Source organism: Peromyscus californicus, unplaced genomic scaffold (assembly GCF_007827085.1).
Source record: "Peromyscus californicus insignis strain IS unplaced genomic scaffold, ASM782708v3 Scaffold_9__1_contigs__length_137607984, whole genome shotgun sequence".
In the NCBI taxonomy this organism is placed as follows: domain Eukaryota; kingdom Metazoa; phylum Chordata; class Mammalia; order Rodentia; family Cricetidae; genus Peromyscus; species Peromyscus californicus.
The window spans coordinates 123315658-123330417 of NW_026294617.1; the positions used below are offsets into that span (position 1 = coordinate 123315658).

The 14760-nt window shown below is 45.3% G+C and overlaps 1 long non-coding RNA gene across 1 annotated transcript; it reads left to right on the top strand.

Annotated features, from left to right (window-relative positions):
• The first annotated feature begins 367 nt into the window (after nucleotides 1-367).
• On the top strand, nucleotides 368-10049 carry LOC128106446 (uncharacterized). Its single transcript, XR_008216710.1, has 4 exons — nucleotides 368-1499; nucleotides 1691-1901; nucleotides 2932-3083; nucleotides 7619-10049. It is a non-coding gene; the product is annotated as an uncharacterized LOC128106446 (long non-coding RNA).
• The last annotated feature ends 4711 nt before the right edge of the window (nucleotides 10050-14760 follow it).

Sequence of the window (14760 nt, forward strand, 5' to 3'; positions counted from 1 at the left end):
GAAATTACTAGGTGCTGGCCCCCAGTTTATGGCCATCTTCCTGCCTCAGCCTCCAAAGTGAAGATGGGACTCCAGGCCTGAGTCACCAGACAGTTGTTTGTTGGGACAGTGTCTCAGGCATTCCTCAGACTCACTGTGTAGCCAAGGACGAACTTGAACTTCTGCCCTCTGCTTGACCTCCCAGGCACGCACCACCACATCTGGCTTCCTGTGCTGCTGGGGATGAAACCCAGGCTTTCTACTCACTTTCTCTGGGACTGAGCCACACTTCAGCTGTATCCCCAGCACACCTAACTATTCTCTTGAGTTGATTCATACGTATATATCACTTCTTTGAACCAACCGAAGCACGGTCCATTAACTAGAAGCTAATAACTTGGAGGAACTCCACCTTACACTGAAGCATGCCATCAGCAAAGGACAGTCACTAGTGAAAGCCGGGCTGGAATAAACCCTGACAGACTGAAGACACTAAGAGACAGGCCCCTGTTTTCAACCGAGCAGCTAGCAGCACCTACCCGGATTCCTCCTCCTGGCTCCCCTGGGTTCTCTGAGACACTCCAGCCCGCCCACCACTGTCTGTCCAGTCTTTTTCTTACTTCTCCGACTGCAACCTTGTGCTCTTTTTTAGCACTGAGTTCCAAGTAACCCTTCTTTTCTCTCACTGTGACAGACCTATTGGCATTTAGTGTTCATCAATCTATCTCTCTCCCAGTGACTAGGAGGTTTGAAAAGTCTAGACTCAGCAGCACTTTTGGGGGGAAGGTGCTCTGGTCCCGGGGGAGAGTTAGTAAGGAGCGGTGGGTTGATCAGTCAGTCCCAACATTTGGGCTTCCAGAGCACCAGGCAGTCCTTCCTCTAGCTGGAAGCCCCACTTTCTCATGGACCATGGCTTAGATAGTCATTTGCTCCCTGACCTAATCCAAATCGACCTTTCTAGAGGGAAGAACATTCATTGTACTTAAATGGAATCTGCCCTAACTCTCTAATTGTGAAACCCGAGCCGCCCTTTGCTAGCACCGTCTGAACTGCGTCTGCAAGCTGTGGAGATCTTAAGTCTCTGGTGATGATGCAACCGGGAAGCAAACAATAGCTGCTTCTGTGCCGGAGAAGATGTGGGATTTGCATATGACTGACAGTTAGAAAGCTAAGAACTGTGGTCTATCGTTCCTTAATAGAAGTTTTATTCAACCGCTCTGTCATGATTGGTTATCTGCACATTTTCAAACCAGAGAAACCGCTCTGTCATGATTGGTTATCTGCACATTTTCAAACCAGAGATTGTTTTTTCTTCATGGTTTGGAAAATTCCAGTGGCACTCTGCAGTTTCCTTATTGACAGAAGCCATCAGGCTCCCCGAGAGGGTCTTATCTGCCAGGAACAGCCGTTACTGCCGAGCTGCCAGACAGGTTCAGTGGGACTACACAGCTGTGGAGAGCTGCAGGCCAGGCGGGGTGAATTCCCGGCTTTCTCCTTTCAAGGACTGCAGGCTTTGACCTGTAAGTAGGAGCCTGAACAGCCCAATCTGTCACACAAATATGCCTCAGCAGCCATCGTGATGCCCTCTATTACGTGACTTAGCATTGCTCCCAAGGCACGCATTCAGAGGGCTGCTGTACTTGAAGCTATGCCTGGCATTTCCATAAAACCCTCTCAAGACATGATATAATGATTCGATTTTTATTTATAGCAGCCAATGAGAACGAGGCCTTTCCTACAGCTTCAGCTCCGAAGAGCAGCCCTAAAGTAACCAACCAACTGGAGCCTTTGACGGAGGAGGCTGGTGATCCGAGAAGATGACCTGCAAGGACTCAGTGCTCTGCGCTGGAAGGATTGGGGTTGAGATGACCTCTCCCTTCTCTGCCTGTGGAGAAGGATGCTCTTCCTTCTAGTGTCAAAAGGTGTAGTTTGTTCTTGATTGTTGAGAGAGCTGTTTTCAATTTGTGAAATTGAAAAGAAAAAAAATGCCAGCAAGTTGGCATCATCTTTGACATTCACCATTATAGAATGAATTTCTAGGCAAGTTTTGCCCTGTTTTATCCTTAAAATAGAGAAAAATTGGCTAAAAGGTTGAAAGTGATATTTAAATATAAATTCTTACTATGGAGGTCATTTGGCAGAATGCTAGGGATAAAGAGGATTAGAAGTAAGATTGGGACTTTTAGTCATCAAATCACAAAACCATTTTATTTATTTATTTATTTATTTTTAAAATTTTATTTTATTTTACAATACAATTCAGTTCTACATATCAGCCACGGATTCCCTTGTTCTCCCCCCTCCCGCCCCCTCCCCTTACCCCCATCCTACCCCCCCATTCCCACCTCCTCCAGGGCAAAGCCTCCCCCGAGGACTGAGATCAACCGGGGAGACTCAGTCCAGGCAGGTCCAGTCCCCTCCTCCCAGGCCGAGCCAAGCAACCCTGTATAAGCCCCAGGTTTCAAACAGCCAACTCATGCAATGAGCATAGGACCCGGTCCCACTGCCTGGATGCCTCCCAAACAGATCAAGCCAATCGACTATCTCACCCATTCAGAGGGCCTGATCCAGTTGGGGGCCCCTCAGCCATTGGTTCATAGTTCATGTGTTTCCACTCATTTGGCTATTTGTCCCTGTGCTTTATCCAACCTTGGCCTCAACAATTCTTGCTCATATAAACCCTCCTCTTTCTCGCTAATTGGACTCCCGGAGCTCCACCCAGGGCCTAGCCATGGATCTCTGCATCCAGTTCCCTCAGTCATTGGATGGGGTTTCCAGCACGACAATTAGGGTGTTTGGCCATCCCATCACCAGAGTAGGTCAGTTCGGGCTGTCTCTCGACCATTGCCAGCAGTCTATTGTGGGGGTATCTTTGTGGATTTCTGTGGGCCTCTCTAGCACTTTGCTTCTTCCAGACTCAGAAAGACAAACATGGTATGTACTCACTCATAGGAGGATACTAGATGTAGAACAAGGATGACTGGACTGCTACTCACATCACCAGGGAGGCTACCTGGAAAACAGGACCCCAAGAAAGACACGGGGATCACCCAATGATGGAGAAATGGATGAAATCTACATGAACAGCCTGGACATGAGTAGAGGTAATGAAGGGCGAGGGTCGAGGGAAAGAGAGCTTGGGGGAGCGGGAGATCCCAGCTGGATCAAGAACAGAGAGGGAGAACAAGGAATAGGAGACCATGGTAAATGAAGAACAGAAAACCATTTTAAATGGCACCTCTACTTACAACTTTCTGGTGATGGCGTCCTCATGTGAATAGCATTCCCTTTTGAAGTGAGCAAAAGTGACAGCTGACTGTGTTCACATTAGCGAGGTTCAGTTTGTTACCCTGAATGATAAGGACTCGTAAAATATTCCTTTCCCTGATGGCATTTCATCAATTCATGTATTAATGTTAGCACTAGGCAAAGTCAAATAGAACTTCACAACTACAGCTACTCCAAACATTTAGCATCAGATGTACATGGCAACATATATGTACTTCAATAGAACTGGATCCATTATGGTAGTTGATAATTATATAACTGTTTTTGGGGGGTGATTTTCTTTGCTGTCATTTTGATTATTGATTTTTGAGACAAGATCTCATCTATGACCTAGACTGTAGCTCAGAGTATCCTCCTGTTTCAGCTTCCCGAACGTGAAGCATCTGGTTATAGATGCCAATTTTTAAAAAATTGTTTGTTTTGACTTTTGGGGCATCTCATATAACCTAGGCTCGCTTTGAATTTGATATGTAGCTGAAGTTATCCAATCTCCACCTTCCAAGTGCTTGGGTTGCAGGACGTGATTAGCCTTTTAAGGATAATGTTTTAGTGGCATATATTGAAGTTGAAAGAACTTTATAGTATTTATTCTTTTTTTGTTTTGTTTTGTTTTTTGAAAAGTAACAGTAGCCCTGATTCTCCTGGAACTCGCTCTGTAGACCAGGCTGGCCTGGAACTCAGAGATCCGCCTGCCTCTGCCTCCCACTGAGATTAAAGGCGTGCGCCACCACACCTGGCTTTAATATTTATTTTTATTAACTCTGAGATGGAGAGTATTGACAAGTATTGCCTAGTTGTCGGATTGAGAAAAAAGCTGTTGCAATTTTAATAACGAATAAACAAACTTAAAATCAGTTGTTTGATAACAATCTGAAGCAATTGATGCTTCCATTCTACCACTTAAACCATGAGGTTTAAAAATGGCCTATTATTGCCAGCTTCGGTTCTGTGGTTTCATAATTTCCCCCTCATGTCTTAGTCTTTCTATATTTATTTTCAAACTATTTCCTTTTGTCTCCTTTTATATTTATTCATTCTTTCTTCAGTTATTGACTATTTGTCAGGCCCCGAGAATAGAAACAAACAAAAAAGACAATATTTGAACTGAGACTTGAAAACAGGCTAGGTTCTGCCTACGTTTGGTCCCTGTGTTCTCAAAGTTTGCATATTAGCGAAAAAGAGAGTAAACACAGCGTATCAATTAAAAAAAGATTATTACAGTTTAATCATACCTGCTGTGATCACTCTGTCAGTACAGTGACTTTAGAGACACATTCTGAAGGATGGGCAGGAGCCAGCCCTAAAGTCTGTTCAGAGCAGGAAATGCTCTGGCAGGATTGAGAGATAGAAAGATAACTAGCATGGCTGGAGGGTGTCTTAGTTTCTTTCCCTGTCGCTGTGATAAAGCACTCTGAGAAAAGAAACTCAAGGATAAAGGGCTCCCAGTGGCCCACAGGTCACGGTACAGCCACTGTGGCTGGGAAGCCGCAGACTGAGGTAGCTGGTCCGTCCTGTCTGTAGCCAGGAAGCAGAGGGCAGTGAGTGCAAGCTGCTGCTCAGCTCCCCTTTGCCACGCCTGGTCCAGAATCTCAGCCAGGAAATGGTGCTGCTCACAGTAGGTAGGTCTTCCGCCTCAACGAAGGAACTCCAGACAATCGCCCACAGGTGCCGTCAAGTTGACAGTTAACATTAACCTTTAGGAGAATGAAAAATGGCATCGGGGGAAAGTTACTGTAGTGTCTGAGTGTCTGAATGCTGCCCCCAAGTCCTCTACAGTAATCTACCCCTCAAGCTGTTGGTATCAGGAAGTGGGACTTTGGAATGGGATCTGAGTCCTTAGGAAAAGAGGCCCAAAGGCCGGCTACATGGCTTAGGGCAGCGGTTCTCAATGTGTGGGTCACAACCCCTTTGGGTTGACTCTTTCACAGGGGTCACCTACGACCGCCGGAAATATCAGATACTTTTCTTACAATTCAAAATTATCATTATGAAGTAGCAATGAAAATAATTTTAATGTTGGGGGTCAGCACAACATGAGGAACTGAATTAAAGGGTCGCAGCGTTAGGAAGGCGGAGCACCACACCACTGGCTTAGTGAGTGAAAGGTACTCACTGACAAGCCTGACAACCCGCGGTCAGTCCCTGGGACCACGGGGTAGAAGGAGAGATCTGACTCGCCAGAGCTGTCCTTCCCTCTGTCCTCCACATGCACACAGTGATGTGTGCGCGCGCACACGAAAAGTAAAAATGTAATTGCAAAATAATTTGAAAGAAAAGAAGGCCATGAGTGCCTCTTGACCCACCTACCAAGTGTGGACACAGGAAGAAAGTGCTGAGTGTGAGCCCGAAAGCAGGCCTCTCTCGACCTCGGGCCCACTGCCACCTCCATCTCTGAGTTCCTGGAGAACTGTGCGGGTGACTGTTGCTTGTAAGCCACCAGCTACGAGGTTTTTGGTAGGTTGGTTTTTTCTTTTTTCTTTCTTATTTTTTTTTTAATGGCAGCCCGAACAGATTGACACAGTAAGGACTTTTGAAAAGGTGGTAGAAGCCACATCCTTGTAGGCTGAGCTCAGGAATTCAGAATATATTCAGTCAACACTAAGACTCAAAAAGACATAGGCAGGGGAGGGTCATTCACCATCAGTGTGGCTGCTGCTTAAGACAGCGACATCCCAGTGTGATGATGAATCTGTTGATGCTCAGGAAAGAGCTTCTCGTGTTACAAGCTTGTATTGAAACCCATAACTAACTCAAGCAGCCTTTTGCACCAAAATTATGTCACTAATCAAAAATGAAATGACAGCAAAGTTTTTGAGCTCTGTAGTGTGCCCAGGGGACCAAGCAGAAACAGACGGATCATGCTCCAAGAATCTATGTGAGCCAAGTGAGCATCTTAAAGGGCCACGAATAATGTCATCCCCTTTCTTTTGGATATGGGAAATCAAAAGCCATAGAGCTTATTGATTTTATGAGACTGGTTCAGAAATGTCAGGGTAATAACTCACAGTCGGGGTGACAGTGGCGGTGGTCACTGAGGTGCAGTCATCCTTCATTCAGACTTAGAGGACACAGTTTTATTATTTCTAGGATTTTGAAGAAATTAGAGAGAACTCCAATCATTATGTATTTCTTGAAGCCTTTTCCATTTAAGTGTGATCTGAACTTCCTCTGATCCCGGGTGAATCACCTCACTGGTGGCACAGAACACCATCTGCCTCACATTTTCCCGAAGGGAGGGACAGACTGTGCTTTTTTTCGTAGGCTCTACAGTTATGTCATCTTGCTAACACCTCTTGTCTATCTGTCTTGGCCTGTACTTGACCTCATTCACACATGTTCTTGGGTCCTCTGTTTCTCCAAGAGCAGTTTTGGAATGTCTGCATGGAGAATTAGTTTATATTTTGGCTGATTATTTTGTTAACATAACACGATGGAATGCAATCCTTGCTTCTCCTCAGCCTTGACAGCCCTTGGCAGGAATTGCTACTTACTTCATTGTGATTTCCATCATGGGGAAAGCACTCCCTCTTCTTCTCATGGACAGCCTTGCCTCAGATCTTCCCCCTGGCTTCTCCTATGCCTCTTCTCTCTTGTCCTCTGACCCAGCGTTTGGCTTCATGTTGTACTCGAAGCAGACAGCTTACTGTTCCCAAGCTATTCTTCAGCACCTTCGCACGTGCTGCTCCACTAAGTATGGAATTCCCCATTCTCCCCTCCCCAGGCAACATTCGGCGGCTGCTTCCTATACCAAGTCTGTTTGGAACCCTTCCATCAGAAATCTGTTTGACTTCTCCTTGGTCATTTCCCCTAAGACTGAACTAACAGCTAGGTTTCAAACCTGGGACAAATGGTTGAGGTGCCTACTTAACATAGGAGAGCTATTTAACAGGAACCTGTTCAGACTTCCTAAAGACAACAGGTAGAGGCCAAGATCCAGTAAAGGATACAGCCTGTGACCAGCATGGGCAGAGAAGGAGTCAGCTGTTTGGGGAAGGAACAGGCAAAGAGAAAGGGAAGTCTCAGTTTAGAAGCCAGTTGTAGCTGGGCATGGTGGCACACACCTTTGATCTCTGCACTTCGGGAGGCAGAGGCAGTCGTATCTGAGTTCAAGGCTGACCTGGTCCACAGAGTGAGTTCCAGGACAGCCAGGGCTATACAAAGAAACCCTGTTTCAAAAAAGAAAAACAATAATAATAAACAGACAAACAAACAGAAAACAAGAAGAAAAGAAAAAAGACGAGGAAAGAAAGAGAGGAAGGAAAGAAAACAGTTGTAGTTTTTGCTATGAACTCTGAAAGCCACTTACCAGTTCTGTGATTCTGTGTGAGTTACCTTCCTTTTCTCTCCTCAGGCTTCTCATCTGTGAAGTGGGGAGAGGACACCAGGTTTCTCAGAGCTATGACGACCAGTGAGAAGATAAAGGATGTAGTGTTTGTCGAAGAAAGGATCCCCAAAGATGTTGGTTTTTCCTTCACTGTGTTGGAAGAGAGCCCAGTGACTGATCTAAACTGCCTACTGGTACAAAGAACCTCTGGTGAGGTTCATGTATATACAGTTGGGAAACAAGTAGACCTTTGGGTAGGAGAAGGGTGAGGACACTTCCAAGTTGCAGATCACGGAGGCAAGTGGGCCAGCAGCTGTCTAAGAGACTGGAATACTGGGGATATCAAATGTGAAGAGCAGGGTTTGAGGAAATTGTTTCAGTCACAGCATGGGTCCAAAGGAACTGTGTGTGAATTCAAAGTACAATGACTAGAAAAGGTCGAGTACATTTACTCAGCCAAGCTCTTATGATTTCCTTAGCCCACTGGGATGTGGCCAGAAATATCATGGGCCCTAAGAGGCACGCTGCAGGCAACTATTCCACCTTCTGCCAGGGAGCAGACTCTGCCTGGTAGTGAACTACTTGGATCTGAATATCCACAAATAGAAAGAATTCTTTGTATGCCTCCAAGATTCTGAGGTTGTCATACAGTTCCTGTGGAAGTCAGAAGAGGGCGTTAAATCCGCAGGAACCAGGGATCTGGAGTTAGAGAAGATTATGAGTCATCTGGGGGTGCTGGGAACTGAACCCAGGTCCTTTGCAAGAGCAACAAGTGTATAAACTGCTGAGCCATCTCTCCAGCCTTAGCAACTGACGCAGTTTTGTTACGTCCGAAAGTTTTAACCCAGGAACTGCAGACTGTGGTTCTAACAGCAGCCAGCATTATAAAATTTTGCTGCATTACTCAACCGGCCCTGCGTATGGGTGACCTGGTGGCCAGTGTGAGATCTGGATAGCAGAACGTTTGTGGGTTAGACTCTGGTTGTACACAGACCTAGTTGTACATAGCTCAGTGGTGAACTCAGGTGGAAAATCCACCTCCTTGGCCTCTCCGGTACTTTCCAAGTCCCTTTTATTCCTCACTTTGGTTGTCTTGCAGTCAAGGGAAAGCAATTAGTTATGGAGCTGTGCTGTACACTTATGTAACTGCTTGCATTCAGAACGAAGCAGCAAATGTCTAGAGAGAAATAAACCGCGCGGGCTTGTCCTATCCTCTCACTATTTCTTACCAGAGGCTCCATGGTGGTCTCCATCACCATCAGACTGCTGGGAAGCTGGAGCACAAGGTAACTGAGAGAAGCCCTGAGGATTTCTGCACGTTCTCTGAGCGTCCGTCCGTCCGTCAGGAGCTCCCACCCAGCTCTGTAAGAGAATTCGAGAGGGGCTTCCTTGGGAGCCGGGATGGTTAATGTCGATCATTCAGTTGGCAATGACTGGAAGCGCACAGGAGGAGACAAACCTAGGAACAGATCTGAGAAAGACTTAAAGACTTGAGTAAGAAGGCCCTCCCTATATGTGGGAGGTGCTGGTCCACGGTCTGGAGAGCAGACAGTGAGCCCCACATTAGCATTCATTTCCGTCTGCTTCCTGGCTGTGGCTGCCATATGACCAGCCATCTCCTCTTCCTGCTGCTGCTGTGCCTTCTCTGCCATGATGGACTGCACCCTCCAACTGCGAGGCAAAATAACCCTCCCTTCGTCAAGTACTGCTAGCAGGTATTTTCTCACAGTAACAAGCACAGTGACTAATGTAGAAGCTTCCCCCTCGGGGGCTCCAGGTTTGAGGCTGCATTATAGTCAGGTTGAGAGATACTGAAAGACTCCAGACATCTGCAATCCAGCTGTTGTTCTTTTTAGAGTACTCATGTGGGGGCTGCAAGCACACCAGCTAGGCTTCATAACTGAGCGATATCCAGATACTCTAAACCCCAGTCTGTCTTTCTGCTCCACAGTTATTTCATACTGAACTTGTCATGACTACATTCCGGGGCACGTATCCAAACCTGTGGGTGTACCTTCAGTTTTCATTGCTACATTTTATCAGAAAGATTTCTCCTGTTTTCTCTCTGTCTGTAGCATGTAGACTAAATATAACCATGATTCATGTATTAAACGCGCATCCATTTAATTTACTCCTGGGGTAAACAGAGACATAAAACTTCTCGTACCTCCAGGCAGTCTTGACTTCGGCATTGAACTTTGTTGGGAGCTTTGTTCCCTTTTTATTTGAACAATCTTTGGGCATGTAATTATGAGGTTGCCGACTGGTGTGCATAGTGAAAAAAAAAAGTTTTCAGATTAGTGAATGTCTTCTCCATTTAAAGAAAAACACTTCCCTTCCCCCAGAGTTCTTGATAAAAACAGCATCCCTATTGGATCACTAAATTATTTAAAAAAAAATTTAAAGATACATATTAGATAAAATATGCTAACAATAAAACACTGTGTTTCTAAGGTAATTATTCTTTATTACCAGAATATTATTTTAATACTGCTAATGATATTATTGAAGCATTTAAAACCATGTTTTCCCAGCAGCAACTGCTCATGGGAAGAATCCACTCAGTAACTGAGTTTGTGTGTGTGTTGGAGTGGTTACATGAGGGCTTTTGCCTTTTGCTCAGTTTTGTTTTTCCACCTTTCTAAGTTATCTATGCCCTAACACATACTTGTACCATCAGATAAAATAACGCTTGTAAATGTGATGGAATTTTAGAAGCGGTGTGTGTGTGTGTATGTTTGTGTGTGTGTGTTAGGCTGTTGACCCATTTGTGAGATGAGGCCTCTGTGTAGTCCAGGCCAGAGAGCCTCCTGCCTCAGCCTCTCAAGTGTTGTGATAACTGGTGTGCACCACCATGCCCAGCTTGGGAAACTGAGGCAGGCTCTTCCTCAGGCCCATGCAGCCATCACCAACAGGCTTTGCTCTCAGGCTCTCAGCTTCCTCATGAACATGTGAACATGGTGACGGTCCTGTTCATTCTGTTTATTTACCCTCAATACTTTTGGCGAGACTAGGAGGTAAAGTTAAAACACTGCACTGTTGATGGCGTTCGGCGCCTCCCCGGGCTTCATGCTGGGACTGAGATTGCTGTGGTAAAGTAAGACCAGAAGAGAACACCTGCTCATCACCATGCATGTTAGCCCTTGGGGTCAGAAGGCTGACAGACTATTTAAAATTGTGATACTTAGTTATTTAGTGCTTTTAAAAAAAATTCTGGCTGGGCAGTAGTGTCGCACGCCTTTAATCCCAGCACTCGGGAGGCAGAGGCAGGCGGATCTCGGTGAGTTCGAGGCCAGCCTGGTGTACAGAGTGAGATCCAGGATAGGCGCAAAGCTACACAGAGAAAGCCTGTCTCAAAAAACAGAAAAAAAAAAATTCTGGGAACTTCTATGCATTACTTCCTGAAGATCAGAAGTTAAAAAAAAAAAAAAGTAGTAAGTAGCATGCATACCCCGGTTGACCTGTCCCACACTATCCTGTACAGCAACCTTAACAGTGACAGCCAGGCGGTGGTTGCACACACCTTTATTCCCGGCACTCGGGAGGCACAGGCAGGTTCTGTGAGTTCGAGGCCAGCCTGGTCTACAGAATGAGTTCCAGGACAGGCTCCAAAGATATCGCAAAGAAACCCTGCCTCGAAAAACAAAACAAAACACAGTGACTGGAAAGACGTCCAGAGGTTAAGAGTGTGTATTGCTCTTGACAGGACCTGACCTTGGTTCTCAACACCCACATCAGCAATTCACAACTGCCTAGGACTATAACTCCAGGGGATCCAACACCTTTTTCTGGCTTCCGTGAGCACTGTCCACATGTACACATAACCAGACACAAACAACAAATACACATGTAATTAACAATAAAATCTTTAGCGGCTGGAGGGCTCAGTTGTTGAATGCACCTGGCTGCTCTTCCAGAAGACTTGGGTTCGATTTTCAGCACCCACACAGTAGTTCACAACCACCAGTAACTCCAGTACCAAGAGATCCAAAAACTCTCCTCTGGTCTCTGCAGGTATTGCATGTATTGTGGTATCCATGTGGTACCCATAGTCATAAAGTTTAAAAATAAAGAAATGAAATCTTTTTAAAAAGGGATGTAAAACTCACTTCCTCAGCCAAGGATGATGGAAAAGAACACAAGACGGGATAAGGCATGGGCTCTTGGTAGGTTTCCACTCCTGGGGCTGAGGAAGCCTTTGTTCCCTTTTCCTAGGCATTCTGGTTGCTACACCTGGATCTGTGCCCGTATTGGCAGGGCCTGTCTGGCCCCAGAAGGCACTGAGTTTGGAACTCTATGATAGCAACGCAAGATCAAGTTATCTTTGAACAAATTCAGCCCCACCCTCTTTTTTAGAGTAAGTACTGACTTTTCACAGGGGCTCTGACCTTTGTAGTGGCTGTCAGTGGCCATGGTGGCTCCAGGTCTTTAATTAAGAAGTCATTAGTTGACTACACAGAATGGAAGGTTCGGTTGAAAAGCCAGAATGTGGAGTGTGACAGCCACTCCAATGAGACGAGGCTTTGAAGTGGTTTGCATCTCTAGGTGCATCGTGGAAAACTGTCATCAGTCTGCCTTGGTGAGTCACTAGAGATGTGATTTTTGTCGATGACGACAAAATAGACAGTTCTAATCTTCACCTTGGATTCATTACTGATGTGTGGAGGACTTTCATTCATGGATGAACGGGTTAGTGAAATGGGCAGGAAGGTGCATTTTTGAATGGGAATGTGACTTGACTCTGGTGTCCAGAGCTTGAAGCTGGGTACGAAAATAGAATTGGCAGGCCACATAGATTCGAAAAGTAACACATGATTTCAGGAATATATAAATATAATCCAGGGGAAAATTCCCTTGGTGATGACTGCTCTGTTATGTGCTTGGTAACTAGAGATGGGATTTTTCAGCACAAAGAAATAGTCTGAACTTCCTGGTAGAAGAACACTGACAGTTACCCAGACATAAACAAATCTAAATATCTCGTTCTTTGAATCTATTACCCTTAGAAAACAAGTTACTTTACTACTTTTTAAATTAATTAATTAGAGTGTATATGTGAGTGTGTGTGTGTGTGTGTGTGTGTGTGTGTGTGTGTGTGTGTGAGTGCGGATTTGAGTTGCCACAGAGCTTGTGTGGAGGTTGGTGGACATCCTATTCTCTCTTCTTTCTGCTGCACAGCAGTGAACGCTAGGCTTAGGTAGTCTGCAAGCATCTGGCAGATTCTTCTGTTTCTGGCTCCCATTTCTCTGTTGGAGTTCTGGGGTTACAGGTGCATGCCATCCCTTCTTTATGTGGTTTGTAGGGAACTGTAAACCATCTCCCAAGCTCCCAAACAAGTTACTTGAAAAACTTACTCTGGGCTGGTGAGATGGCTAAGCCAGTTAGAAGTACTTGATACCAAATGTGGTGGTTTGAATAAGAATGGCCCCCATTGACTCATATTTGAATGCTTAGGGAGGGGCATCAGAAAGTGTAGCCTTTTTGGAAATGTGCCACTAGGGGGGGTGGGCTTTGAGGTTTCAAAAGCTTAAGCCAGGCCTAGTGGCTTCCTATCTCTTCCTGCTGCCTGCTGATCCAGATGTAGAACTCTCAGCTCCTTCTCCAGCACATGTCTGCCTGTGTGTTGCTGTTTTCTCTGCCATGATGATAATGGACTAAGTCTCTGAAACTGTAAACCAACCTCAACTAAGTGCTTCCTTTATCAGAGTTCCCGTGGCCGTGGTGTCTCTTCACAGCAATAGAACACTGACTAAGACTCAAGGTAACAAGGAGAAAAGTCACAACTGAGCGAAAGGTTGGTGGAGATAGGGAGGTGTCTATCAGAGAGTTGAGATACACAAGAGAAAGGATGGATCTGGATATTTGCGGATGTTGCATGGCGGTCTTGGTGGACCTCTGCTGCAAATGCAAAGAATGGAGAAAAATTAGTTTGAACCAGGGTGAAGGTTTCACTGAGTGAGCAGTGGAAAAGGGAGAGTCGGGTTGTGTACAAGGAATGAGCCCTTTCCCCTGGGAAAGCAGGAAGAAAGAACAGGGACAGGGTGATCAAGTCACATGTCATCCGAGTGTAGTCAAGAAAGTGTGCTAGAACTGAGGAAGTGGTGTGTGGAGTTGTAGCTAACTGGTTGTGACCAAGGATAAGGTGTGACTCTGGCACTTCGTTCAAGAAAAGTTTAAAAAAAAAAAAAAAAAGAGGAGGGCCGGGAGGGGTGGCGCACGCCTTTCATCTCAGCACTTGGTTGAGAGGCAGAGGCAGGAGGATCTCTGCGAGTTCCAGGTCAGCCATCGCTACAAAGCGAGACCCTGTCTTTAGGAAAGAAAGAAGGAGAGAAAGAAAGGAAGATAGGCCAGGGTGTTGGGTGTATCCTTATGTAAATAATGGAATCACCAAGATGACAAGAAATGATAGAAATAAAATAATGAGGTAGATGCTGGAATAAAGTGGAATAAGCTGTCATGTGACTACAAAAAAGGCAAAGTCTATGGGACAGTCCCCAAAGCATGTGCAGGCATCGGGGCAGCGTGTGGCAGGGCAGATGAATGCAGCACAGCACGAAGCTCTAAACACACTGAGATTTTTAGTCAGGGGTGGTGACTCCAGCCTCTAATTCCAGTAGGTCAGGGGGCAGATCTCTGAGTCCAAAGCCAGCTTGGGCTACATAGTGAGATCCTGTTTTTTTATTATTATTATTATTTTTTTTAAGTTTTCTTCCATAGTTTTCTTTCGTAATGTTTGAAAACATTGAGTTTTTTTCAACTGTTTTTAGTAACTTGATTATGCAGGTTTCTAGCCTGAACTTTGTACTGACCACATTGTATATCAATATGGAAAGACTAGACATGCCTGGATGCCATGCATTTCAGAAGTGCTGTAGATTTTTAGAAGGAAAGAATCATGGTTTGGAATTGGCAGAGATGAGTCATGGTTCGATTTCATGATCGGAGGCTTGGGAGCATGTGACTGGGGAAGGCAGGATTGGAATGAGTTCCATCTGATTGCCAATATTTCCTTATGTCACTTGAGGTCTGCCCTGGGATTCTGGCTTTGGAAACTGACTCAAGGATTCTCTTTGCCTTTGTGCATTTGTCTGACTTCAAACTTTTGTTGCTTTAAAAAGCTGCTAGGACCTGTTGTAAATGATTTATTCCTGTTAAAACTGATATATATA